This window comes from Gossypium hirsutum, chromosome D02, assembly GCF_007990345.1.
Source record: "Gossypium hirsutum isolate 1008001.06 chromosome D02, Gossypium_hirsutum_v2.1, whole genome shotgun sequence".
NCBI classification, from domain to species: Eukaryota; Viridiplantae; Streptophyta; class Magnoliopsida; order Malvales; family Malvaceae; genus Gossypium; species Gossypium hirsutum.
In genome coordinates, this window is record NC_053438.1 from 29,236,245 (window position 1) to 29,248,505 (window position 12,261).

General features: G+C 31.3%; 1 pseudogene; it reads left to right on the forward strand.

The window, feature by feature from the left end:
* The first annotated feature begins 1,581 nt into the window (after positions 1 to 1,581).
* LOC107910671 (uncharacterized) lies at positions 1,582 to 6,356 on the forward strand (annotated as a pseudogene).
* The last annotated feature ends 5,905 nt before the right edge of the window (positions 6,357 to 12,261 follow it).

A 12,261-nucleotide genomic window follows, 5' to 3' on the forward strand; every position in this document is an offset into this window, starting at 1 on the left:
CTTTCTTGGAGGGAAAATTAGAGTCGTTTGAAGAGGATTGTCAACTCATCAGATTTCCAAGACTCTTTAGGACTTCTACACGCCATCTTCATCTTTTCCATCTATCTATTTTATTTTCTTCTTTATTCTATCTTGTTCATATTTAATTATTGATTTATTTAATTGTTTTTTCTATCTTAATTATTTATTTTAATCGCTTCCTTTAGTTTTAAAATTCTTAGATTTGACTTAGATTTGTTTGCGTCTCAGGTTGTGTCAGTCAAATTCACAACTTAGACAAACTTATGATATTGTTCTGCACTCATCCATATCATTTGGTATCAGTTTCTTGGGCGTTTTTGGTGTTCTTTATATTTTTATAAATTGATTTTCAGCAAATAACCTCAAAATAATTTTTACCCAAAATTTTTTTTCAAAAAAAAAACATTTTTCAATGGGTAAAATTTAGATAAATTTTTGCATATTGATTATCGACACTCTCTTAGAATATTAAAAAATATTTCTTAAAAAAATGAAAAAAAAATAAAAAAATAAAGAAAAGTTTTAATAAATTTGTGGGTTAAATTTCCTGTTCCGCGCTCATCCGTGAAAATGTGTTATAATTTAGTAAAAATAATAATCTTCAATTAAAAGGATAAACATGTTGGAAAATAGATCAACAGATTTTTCTTATATTATAAGGTGCCAAAATTTTAAGAAAGGGCAAGAAGGTACGCATAATCGGAGGCGGATGATAAAAAAATTAAGTTAAAATATATCATAAATTTTTGTATTCTTTGTAAATTTAAAATTGTCTCTTTATTTTTATTGGTAGGAATTTAGTTCTTTTACGTTTCATCTTTCAGAATCTAAATCTAATTGTTAATATTGTTAAAAATATTTAAAAAAAATTCAGGTTCATTATAATACAATTTTTTAATTACATGGCAACTAAGTAGATATTTTTTATTTTAAAATATTACATGAACAAATTAAAAAAAATAATTGTGTTAACTATTGAATTGAATTTTGAAATATAAAAAAAGTATAGAAACTAAATTCTTGAAAATTGGAGTGCAAACACTAAATTCTAAATTTGTGAAGAATTAGGAGGTTTTGACACATTTTAACAAAAATAATAAAATTATCATGGAAGCCGCCCTTGTACTAGGAGTTAAATTACATTTTACCCCTCCACCAAAAAATGGGCAAATTAGCTTCTGTACATTTAATTAAAGAGCAAATTAGTCCTTTTGTTAAAAAAAATTATTCATTTTTACTGTTAAAAATTGGTCTCTGTCTGTCACCACGAGATACACATGGCACATCACATATCCCTGTCTGGTTATTCTGTCAATCACATCAATTTTTAACAATACAAATAGATGAAATTTTTTATAAAAAAGACCAGTTTATATTTTAATCTAATGTAAAAAGAGCGAAATATAATCCGACTCTTGTTAGAGGAGCCTCCATGATACTTTTACCTAAAAAAACTAACTTATACAAATAAAAAATTCTAACAATTAATTTTTAATATTATTATATTAAATGGACCATTTCAACGAAGCGGTTTAAGAAAGAGGCGGCCAAAAAAAACCGGTTAAGAGAGATTGCGTGTTAAAAATTAATTATCGTTTGCAGTAATACTACGGTTCCTTTATTTTCTTCTGCATATCTCTCTTATCTATTTTCACATACCGCTCCAACCCGATTCGGCTCCGAAATGGACTCTGAGTCTGTAAGTTCCGCGAATCCCTCACGCTTGCCTTTGAGCATTTAGAAAGAAACTTTTCGGGAAATAACATAAGAGAGAGAGAGAAAAAAAAAACTGAATCCATCCATTTCTAGGGCTTTAGTTGAATGTATTCTTCTATGTATTTGATTTATTAAAAATTCAAATATTAATTCCACGTTAGTTTTTTTTTCTTTTTCATTTCTAGTTTTGAAGGATTCGCGATTGTAAATGCTGCTTAGGGTTCTTGAAGGATTGCTGCTTTGATATATATATTCGATTTGGAACGAGATTTCCTGGGTTGATTGTCCGATTTTGGGACCTTCTCTTTTTGGAGGAAATTGCGTGATTGGGAGGGTTGATTTTAGGGTTTTTTTTAGCCACTGATTTTCGAAACGGGGAAGATAGGTTTGGGTTAGAGGATAATGTGTATACTGTGTGTGATTCAGAAGTGGTCTCGCCGGGTTGCTACGATGCTGCCTTGGTTAGTTATACCTCTCATAGGTTTATGGGCTCTTTCTCAGCTATTGCCACCTGATTTTCGATTCGAGATCACGTCCCCAAGGCTGGCTTGCGTTTTTGTGCTTTTGGCAACTCTATTTTGGTATGAGATTTTGATGCCCCGGCTATCTGCTTGGAGGGTTAGAAGGAATGCACGCCTCAGGGAGAGGAAGAGGTTTGAGGCTATAGAATTGCAGTCGGAACTGTCTGACTCCATATAGGGATCAGAAACCTAGTGGTGGTCGTTTTATGTGCTCTTATTGTGGCCATATTTCAAAGAGACCTGTTTTGGACTTGCCAGGTCCACCTGGTCTGGGTATTTCAAATTCTGGGATCATTAAGGATCTTGTTGGAAAAAGTGGGAAAATCTTGAATGGAAAGGGATGGTCGGAGAATGGGTGGATGTGTGGGCAGGATTGGCTAGAGAATGGCAACTGGGTCACTGGGTCTGTTGCAGGGAAACCTAGCTATTGGTGGAAGAATGGCACTGGTGACTTTGGAGGAAATGAAGATTGTTTGGCGAAGAAATCTTATTCAGGCATTGTTATTTTTGCATGCAGACTGTTAACGTCCTTCTTGAGCATGAGGTGGCTTCTGAGAAGGATTTTTGGGGTTAGTTCATCAAATTATGATGCTTCATCTGATGCAGACCACAGGGGCATGTTGACTAAGAGGGGTGAGAATGGGACAAGCTTTCATGAGAGCAGAGGAGAAAAAGCACGCAGAAAAGCTGAAGAAAAGAGACAGGCTAGGTTAGAAAAGGAGCTTTTGGAGCAAGAAGAGAGAAAGCAAAGAGAGGAGGTTGCAAGATTGGTGGAAGAAAGGAGGAGACTGAGGGATGAAAAACTGGAGGCTGAAAAAGATTGCAGCAAATTATCACCATCTGCTAAGGAGAAAGAGATAAAAAGGGAAGCAGAAAAGTCTAAAGAGAGAAGGAAAGATAAAGCATTTAGTAAGAGCCACACTGATACAGAAGAGCTTGAAAAGAGAGCTGGTAAGGAAACTGAACTGAAGCGTGACATTGATAAGAAGTGTGAGATTGATTTCCGGGAACATCTGAGGTCTGGGTCTGATTATCTCAAGGGAAATGCACTAGAAACAGGACATGGAATTAAAAGTACTCCTGCAATTAATTTTAGCCGGGGAAATGGTGGAACTAGATACCTTGACCCTATGAGGGGTACATTTTTGTCATCCTCTAAAGCTTTTACGGGAAGTAGTTTCTTTGGAAAGAATACTAATATTCCTGCTATTGCAAAAGAAAACAAAACTAATAATCCTGTAGACCATGCCCATGCTTCAGCCAATAGGAGAGATTTCTGTCCATCTGAACGAGTAGCTGGGAAGTTGAGTATGGATGGAGATGATAAGAATGTTAAAATCAACCACTCTGTAAGTTATTTGACCCTGTTATTTGAGTTCATTGTTTTAGTAAATTAGTACAATTCTTACCTTTTTGTATGATAATGAAAATACAGGCATTTTCTTTTGAAATTATCCCAAATGCAAAGTTACTACAAGGTAAGAGTAAACTACTATGGCTATATTAAGAGCAACCATTAGCCAGCTGCTTCCAGTGCTAAATGAAAAATTTCATGCTTTCCTTGTTAGTCAATATAATTGAATTATCATTGTCACTTTCTTCCATGTCTGAGGTCCAGCACGTATTTTCATGTCTTGGTTTTCAATGTGAGCCCCGGAGATATTGGGACCAAGGCTTGTTGGTTTGGTTGGGCATACTGCATATTTTCCCTGGAATCAGCGTGTTCTATTTCTGTAGAATTTGATGTTTTCTTGAAGATTATGTGGTCTTTGGTACACATTGTAGAAATTTATATAGAAAGATACAATGCTAAAATATGGAGTTGTTTAATGCAGGTGCTTTCAGAACCCCAACTGTGGGCAGCACCTAAAAAATCTTGGCAACAGTTATTTACTCGTTCACCTTCCCTTCCTCCAGTCTCAAATGCAAATGTTATTAGTAGACCGACTTTGAAGAATAAACCAGAAGCTCAGAGCCCACCATTTCCTAGTCATTCAACAATACAGACATTTGATAATCCTATCAATTTTGGACTACCATCACCATTTATATCTATGTACACAAATGGAGTCCCCAGCAGTAGTTTAGGTTTCTCACCAGCAATTGAACCCATTTTCCCTCGTGCTGCTGAAGGGCTAAGTGAAATTATACCAGAAGAGCCAGAGCTCTTTGAAGACCCCTGTTATGTTCCTGATCCGGTATCCTTGCTTGGGCCTGTTTCTGAGTCGCTTGATAATTTTCAGTTGGACTTGGGTGCTGGGTTTGGGATGGACGTGGGAACGGAAAGGCCTTGTGGTTTGAAGAATATATCTACTTCTTCTGAAATTAACAAGCCCTCACCTATTGAATCCCCATTGTCAAGATCACGTTCTGCTACCCCTAAGGCCCAAGATCTTCAAACTTCTTCTGTGGATGATACTAATGCAAATGAGAAAAGGACATGGCAGATGTGGAGCAGTTCTCCCCTTGGTCAGGATGGTCTGGGCTTGATGGGTGATCCAGCAAGCTGGCTTCTACCACTGGAACATAATAGATCAAACAAGGATGACCTTTTGCACCTTTCTTCTCAGAAAACTATGGTGTCATTGTTTGCAAAAGAGGACCCTATACTTGCTGGTAAACGATCTCCTCAGAAGGTTTTTCTTGGTAATGGCCAGAATGGTGGTACATTCAGTCCTGTACCTGGCCTGAGTGATCATGATCCATGGTTACAGGATACTTCCTTTCCACCATTATGTGGCAGTGATAACCGTTTTCCTAACAAGTCTCTGGAGGAAATGAATTATGGGAGTCTCAACGGATCTGCAGGCACCTATCCATTTGAGCCGTCTGCTGCAAGCTGTTGGCCCAAGTGAGTCAATCAAACATATATCCTACCCTTAAATGCTAGTATTTCACATTTGTCTATTTTATTTGTTGAATCGTTTAATCATTGATTTGGGTGAGATATCTTCACTGTTGGCATTTTAAGTTGGCTCTAATTGACTGTAGGATTGTGCCAATGCAAGTGATTAGTGTTTTAGAGTTTAGGGTTAGGAATTGTAGCAATGAATATCATTGATTTGATGTTGAGTTTGTATATTAGAACTGTTCCATAAAAGTCAGATTATTCTTGAATCTCAGCAGTAGAAATGGGGTCGATCAAAGATTTCCAAATTTCTTTTCTTCTACCTTTTGGTTTATATTGCATGCTTCTTTGGTCACTGGGAAGTAAATTCTGTGGCTTAAATCTTAGTATGTGACCAATTGAGGTTAAATGGTGCAACTGTTGACTATCATTCCAGTTACAGTGTTCTGGTTATTACTATTACTATATACTCTGTGTTAAAGAACTTGCTTGTAGTGAAGCTGATGATGATGGTATCTTTGGAGTTATTCCTCGTATTAATTTGTCTTTTATCATTATTGAACTGTTGAGGGTATAAATGTAGTGTTTGTATCCATTCACTGAATAATCCATCTGAAAAAATGGGCTTCTGTAATGCATTTGTAACTCATAATGGTTATCTAACGTTTGGGGGGTACTGTTTTCTTTTGGCAGAAATGAATGGGGGGCTATGCAAGATTCAGAACAACCAGTTGGAAATTCTTCTATTTCAAGGCCCCATGTTGGCGGTTTATTTCACAACCAGATGTACAGTCACTTTGGTAATTTGATTGAAATAGAAAAAGAAAAGTGACACATAGCCAATTGGAGGATTGACTCGATGCATGCTTTGAAACAATAACAGCTCTTGATCCTACTTTGTCGGTCATAGTTAGATTTGCGGTATCTAAAATGTTGGTAGTTCGGTAGACTTGAATATATGGTACGTGGACTCAGATTTGATTGATACGGGTATAATTTTTTTTCTTATTCGGGTGATATCTACATGGTTATATTTCTGTATACATGTTCATGTTCGAATATGCTTAGAACACAATTAGTAGGAGAAATTTCAAGAAAATTGATAAGTGGATACAATCCTTGTACAAACCTGATAAAGAGAGATCCAGAGATGACTGTCTCGATTAACTTAGAGTTATCAATTGGTTTAAATATGTTGATTTTTTGTACTCTTTTAAAATTTAAATTTAAATTTTAGTTTTATATTTTAATTTTTGAGACATTGAATATTTTATATATTTTTTATTTGAGAAATTTCTAGTCTTTGCGCTTAATTTTGCAGTTTAAGTCATTGATGTAGCAGGGTTTTTATTATTATTATAGAAAATTGATGTAGCAATTGAAAATCGTCAAATAACTTTTAACTTTTAATGATTACAGTTTATTAATTTGGTGTTTATTTTTTAGTTACATAAAAAAATTTAAAATTATATTTTTATACTATAAATTAAAAACAATATTTTCTAAACGATTCAAAAAAATATGAAAAAAATTAAAAAACTTTTTAAAATTTAAAAACAAAAATGATTTATAATATTTTTAAAATTTTAAATATATATATATAATAATTTTAAAATTTAGTGTTGTTTGAATTGGATCGAATTGGTCGGTTAGATCGATTAGATTGAGAATCGGTTGGGGGTATCAGTCTAGTGAGAGGTGAAAAATGCATTGACCTGCGAACCAGTAGAGACTAATTGAACCAAACTAAAAACGGTTAGATTGATTATTGGATCGATAATTATAATTTTTGAATTTTTACACTTTTTTGAGTTCTTTTAATAATGTATTTGTTTTGTATGGTCAAACTGAGACATAGTGGTTGGACGGGCTCGACTATCGGTCTGGTTCTAAAAACATTGTCAAAATTTTAAAAAACTATGATATTTTCTCCTTGAATTAATGTGTTCATGGTTTTGTAACCCAACCAACTCGATGATCTTGACTTGTTCCGAGACGGGTTTAGGTTTATATTTTTAATTTTTGGTTGACTTGACTTGGCCCATTTCACTGTTTAAAACAATAAAATATAAAATTTTATATTAATATTAATTTTTATAATGAAATTTAATATAAAACAATTTATTATTATTTTAAATAGTCAAATGGAGGGGCGAAATAAACTTGAAACTAAAAATTGTTTTAAAATTGAGCCTCAACCTACCATCATCCATGAATGCCTCTAATGGTAATAAAGCCTCTCTAAAGTGTGAGCTATTCATTCATTCCATATTAAATTTGAAAATATTTTTTTAATTAAACTTAGATCATTTATATATCATAAATAATTTTAATTAAAGTTAATTATAAAGTATGTTAAATATTAGTGTAAAATAATTTTTAAATAAGGATACAAATTCTAAATTAATTCCATTTGAATTTACATATATTGTGTAAAGTATGTTAAATATTAGTGTAAAATATACTATATAGAAATTATTATGTTAAATATTAGTGTAAAATATACTATATAAAAATTTCAAGAATTAATTCATTACCTTTGTGTTTTGCCAAAACAGGGTCCATTTTTATATAAAGTTCTTTTAATATAGTGTATTTTGAACAAAAATTATATTAAAATTAATTTGAACAGATTTGGAGTATGTATCATTATTTAAAAATGATTTTATAGTAATATTTTATATATTTTATAATTAAATTTACATAAAAATATATATAATTAAATTGATTTAAAATAAAAAAAATATGTTTAAATTTTATTCCATTTGGACCGAATGAATAACTCAAAGTTTGAAGATACCTTATTATCATTTTTGGAGTAAATAACACATTTTTGAATTCTTGGAAATTTTTATATTTTTAATTTTTTAAATTATTTGAAATGAATTTAAAAAAATATTTTTTAATTTATAAGATTTTTTTATTTTTTTCACAATTTTTTTTTATTTTTTTTGAAAGTGTGAAAGAACTTTTAATTTTTAAAACATTTTTGAAACTATATATATACTTTAAAAGAATAAAGACTAAATTGACAAAGAAAAGGTAAATGTTAAGGGCTAAAAAAAAGTTATTTTACCTTTTTTTTTTTAATAATAACTACATCAACAATTTTAAGGGCAAAATTGAAGGGACCAAATTTTTTAAATAAAAAGTATAATGATTCAATATCTAAAACTTAAAATAGAAAAATATAAATTTTAAAAGAATAAATGAATCTTTAACATATTTAAACCTTTTCAATTTGGGTTTAGTTGAAGTAGATACACGCGAACTCAGAGAAATAAAACATAAATATAATGAGTAATTGTATAAATATTTTTAGATTTAGATTTTATTTTATTTATAATTTTTTTTTACCAATTGGATTGAAAATTAACTATTTTTTTTATTTTTATCTTCGTTTTTAGGTCATAAAATTTTTGTTCTTATTATGTTTTCAATTTATTCTACCCATTTTTGCATTGTTTTTACTTTGGCATTGATTTCAAAGTTCACTATATATATAAAAAAATTCTCTTCTACTAAATTAAAAAATTCATATTTATTACTTTTATTTTAATGATGTCATCTAAGTTGATAATTTAAAATACAAAATTTAATGATAAAATTAAAAATTTATCTATTCATTATAGCAACAAAAAGTTTATTCGTTGCTAGAAAATTCTTCTTTTATTTTGGTTGATAAAAAGATCTACAAACTCAAAGCCAAAAAAAAAAAAGAAAAAAAGAAAAAAGAAAAAAAAAGAGTAGCTAATGACAAAATTTTGCATGTTGCTAGAAAAAGGCCATTATGGTAACAGGACTTCTATCTCTTGCTAAATGTATTAATAAAGATAATAGTGATGAAATTTGTTTCATTACAAGTACGAATTACAACAGCGAAAAGTACTCGTCCCTTTTATAGCGGCAAATACTTTATCATCACAAAAGTTACATTTTATGTTGAAAGGAATTTTGCTCGATGCTAAAAAGTTTGTACAGTTATGATAGCTAATTGCAAGAGATGGAAGAACTTGTCACTATAACCATTTTAATGATGAAATGCCTGTAATTATTGAAAAGGCCGTTAATAATATTCTTATTTTTTTTTTTTGCTAAGAGTACATTTATAGAGACATAAGTTGTTCGTGCTAAATGTAAAAATTTGAATTTTAGTGATGTTGAAAAATGTAGTTTTGGAATCCCATTTGCGTAAATCGAATCCGTAAATATAAAATAGAAATATTTACGGGGTAAATATGAAATTATAGTAAGGTTTGGTTTAGTAATTTAACCGAAAAATTAGTTAATTAAAGCTTAGGGACTAAATTGTAAAAATCTAATCGCTATTGAATTTTAATTAAGAAAAGGATTGGGGACTTAAATAGTAATTATCCAAGGGCCAAAATGATTATTTAACAATTTTATATCATGAATTAGTGGATTGTTTCCACTAGCTTAATTAATATGTCTATATTAGTATAATAAAGCTTAAGTAAACTAATTAATTAAAGTTGTTTAACATATAACCTTAATATAAAAGCTAAGTTAGTGGAAGAAAATGAGTATTCATCTTTTTCCACCGTCCCTAACAAGAAAAAAAAAAGGGAGAATACTCCATTTTTGGAGCTTAAGCTTCATCAAGGAAATTTTCAAGTTCTTGTATTTTTTTTATAGATTTATGATCATGGGAGCTTACCCTAGCTAGCCCATGTATCAATTTGTCAAGTTGTTGAATTAGCAAGTTTCTATTACTGCAAAATTGATGAATTAGTCTTGAATTTGATAGATATTAAGCATAGATCATGATAAGGACTAAATTGTAAATTTAAATAAGTTTGTTAGTTAACTTTGTAACATTAGGGATGTAACATACCAAACTCGGCCCAGTCGATATGGCCAAATTCGAAAAGCTACATTGGTCACTGGAATGGCCTAAAAAAACTTTCTTGATTTCAAACGTATTTTTTAAAACCATTTGCATAGTTCGTTCAAAACTAGTAAAATCGAATGTTCAACTTTATTTTCAATCTCATTCCAAAAACCATTTGTCCACGAAAATGACCGAAATAAACTTTTGAAATTTTGAATTTTTTTTAAAACTATTGGCTTATCAATTCAAAACAATGAAATAAAGCGTTTATTTTTAATTTCATAAAAATTGTGCAAATTTCAGGAATCGAAATAAATAAGATCTCAATTGTAAATATTGAATCATTTATTCAAAACTATTTCGGATTTTCAATCATACTTCTAAATCAATTGTCTTTTTATTTAAAATTGGAGAACTTGGTTATTCATCAATATTTTAGAAATAAAAGCATATTAACTTCATAAATCAAATGTCTTAGAGAACTCATTTGTAAACATCAATAATTTTGAAAACTAAGTTTAATTATATTAAATACTCATTTTTCAGAAATGCAGCGAAAAAATGTGTTATTGATAGATTCTATTTTAAAAACCGAGTTTTAAGCAAAATCTTATCAAATACTAATTTATGCAGTTTTTAAAACTTAATGTCATGCAAGCAATTTATGCAAATCAAAATGAAAAATCCCCAAAATAAAGTCCCATAAAGTTATTAAAACAAACCCAAATCAAATTTCATAAAATGATATAAAGTCCATAATTTAAAAAGTTCACTTCCGAGAGCATTACCGAAAATCCGCATCTGAGTCCTAATTACGAGGATTACCTGAAACATACACATAAGATGGGTGAGCTTACAAGCCCAGTGTGAGACCATCACAAAAATAATCACATACATATCAAAATATAAATCTCAACATATCAATCTTCATAATAATCACAAGCTCTAACACTGATACTTATGCATGAACATGTCGATCCATATTTTAAAACGATGCACATTTTATAAAATTTCCTACCCATCTCCGCTACACACCAATATCGAGTTTCCCAGAACCTGTCCATCTAATAACACACCATTTGTGGACAAGCCACCACATAATTGCCAATAACGACCATATAATCGCAGATAAACTGCCACATAACTTCCACCTTTCACAAAACCCACCCCATGCATGTGATATGACCATTTTCAAATTTAGCACATATAATCACTTTTCGCATTTCTCATGTAGTCATGCTCATAGTCGCATATTTCTCAATTTTACACATTTGCAGTAAACATGCTCACATTTTCATATATCACATAATATTCACTTTTTATTCACTTTAGCATGCTTTAATATATTTTCATATTAAATCATGGATCTGATCACACACACACACATATATATAACACATATTTAGATCATCACATATCAATGAAGCTATGTATTACATAAGATAAAGATGAGATTTGCACACATATCATCGTCACATCACAAATCATAGTTTTCATGGATAATAATTTTAGGAACACTTGGAATTTGTAACACCCTAACCCGTATCCGTCACCAAAATAGAGTTACGGAGCATTGCCTTCAAACTGTAACATAAAAACATACATTTCCAAACATTAATATAATCATAGCACAAATCATTCATTCACATGCTTAATGTCCCTTAATTGAGCCCTTGAGGCCCTAGAAACACTTTAGAAATGATTTGGGACTAAATCAGAAACATTTAGAACATTTAAGAAAAAGTTGGAAAAATTGAACTACAGGCCGTGTGACTCACACGGCTGAGACACATGCCTGTGTCTCAGGCCATGTAACAATCGTAATAGGGACACACGGTCATGTCCCATCCCGTGTTCGTGCTCGTGTAACTTTTGAAATTGGGTCACACGACCAAGCCACATGCCCGTGTGCCAGGTCATGCAACTCTCGAAATAGCCTTACACGCTCGTGTGCTAGGTCGTATAATTACCTGACTTGAATGCCTTTTAAACCTACAAGGGACATGGCCGTGTGTCACACACAACTGAGACATACGCCCATGTCTTAGGCCGTGTGGACATGAAATTGGCCAAAATCAAGCCATTTTCTTCACCTATTTCAAGCTTGTACCTAAACATAATTTGTGCACAACTTCAAGGCTTCAAAACCTTACCAAAACATGCACAAAATGACTATTTCAATAGACTATAAATCCATTCAACGAATATGCCAACAAGGCACCTCAAATCCATTCAATCAAATCTTACCTAAACATAGAAACATTACCACAATTCATGAATACACATCAAGTCCAATACCATTC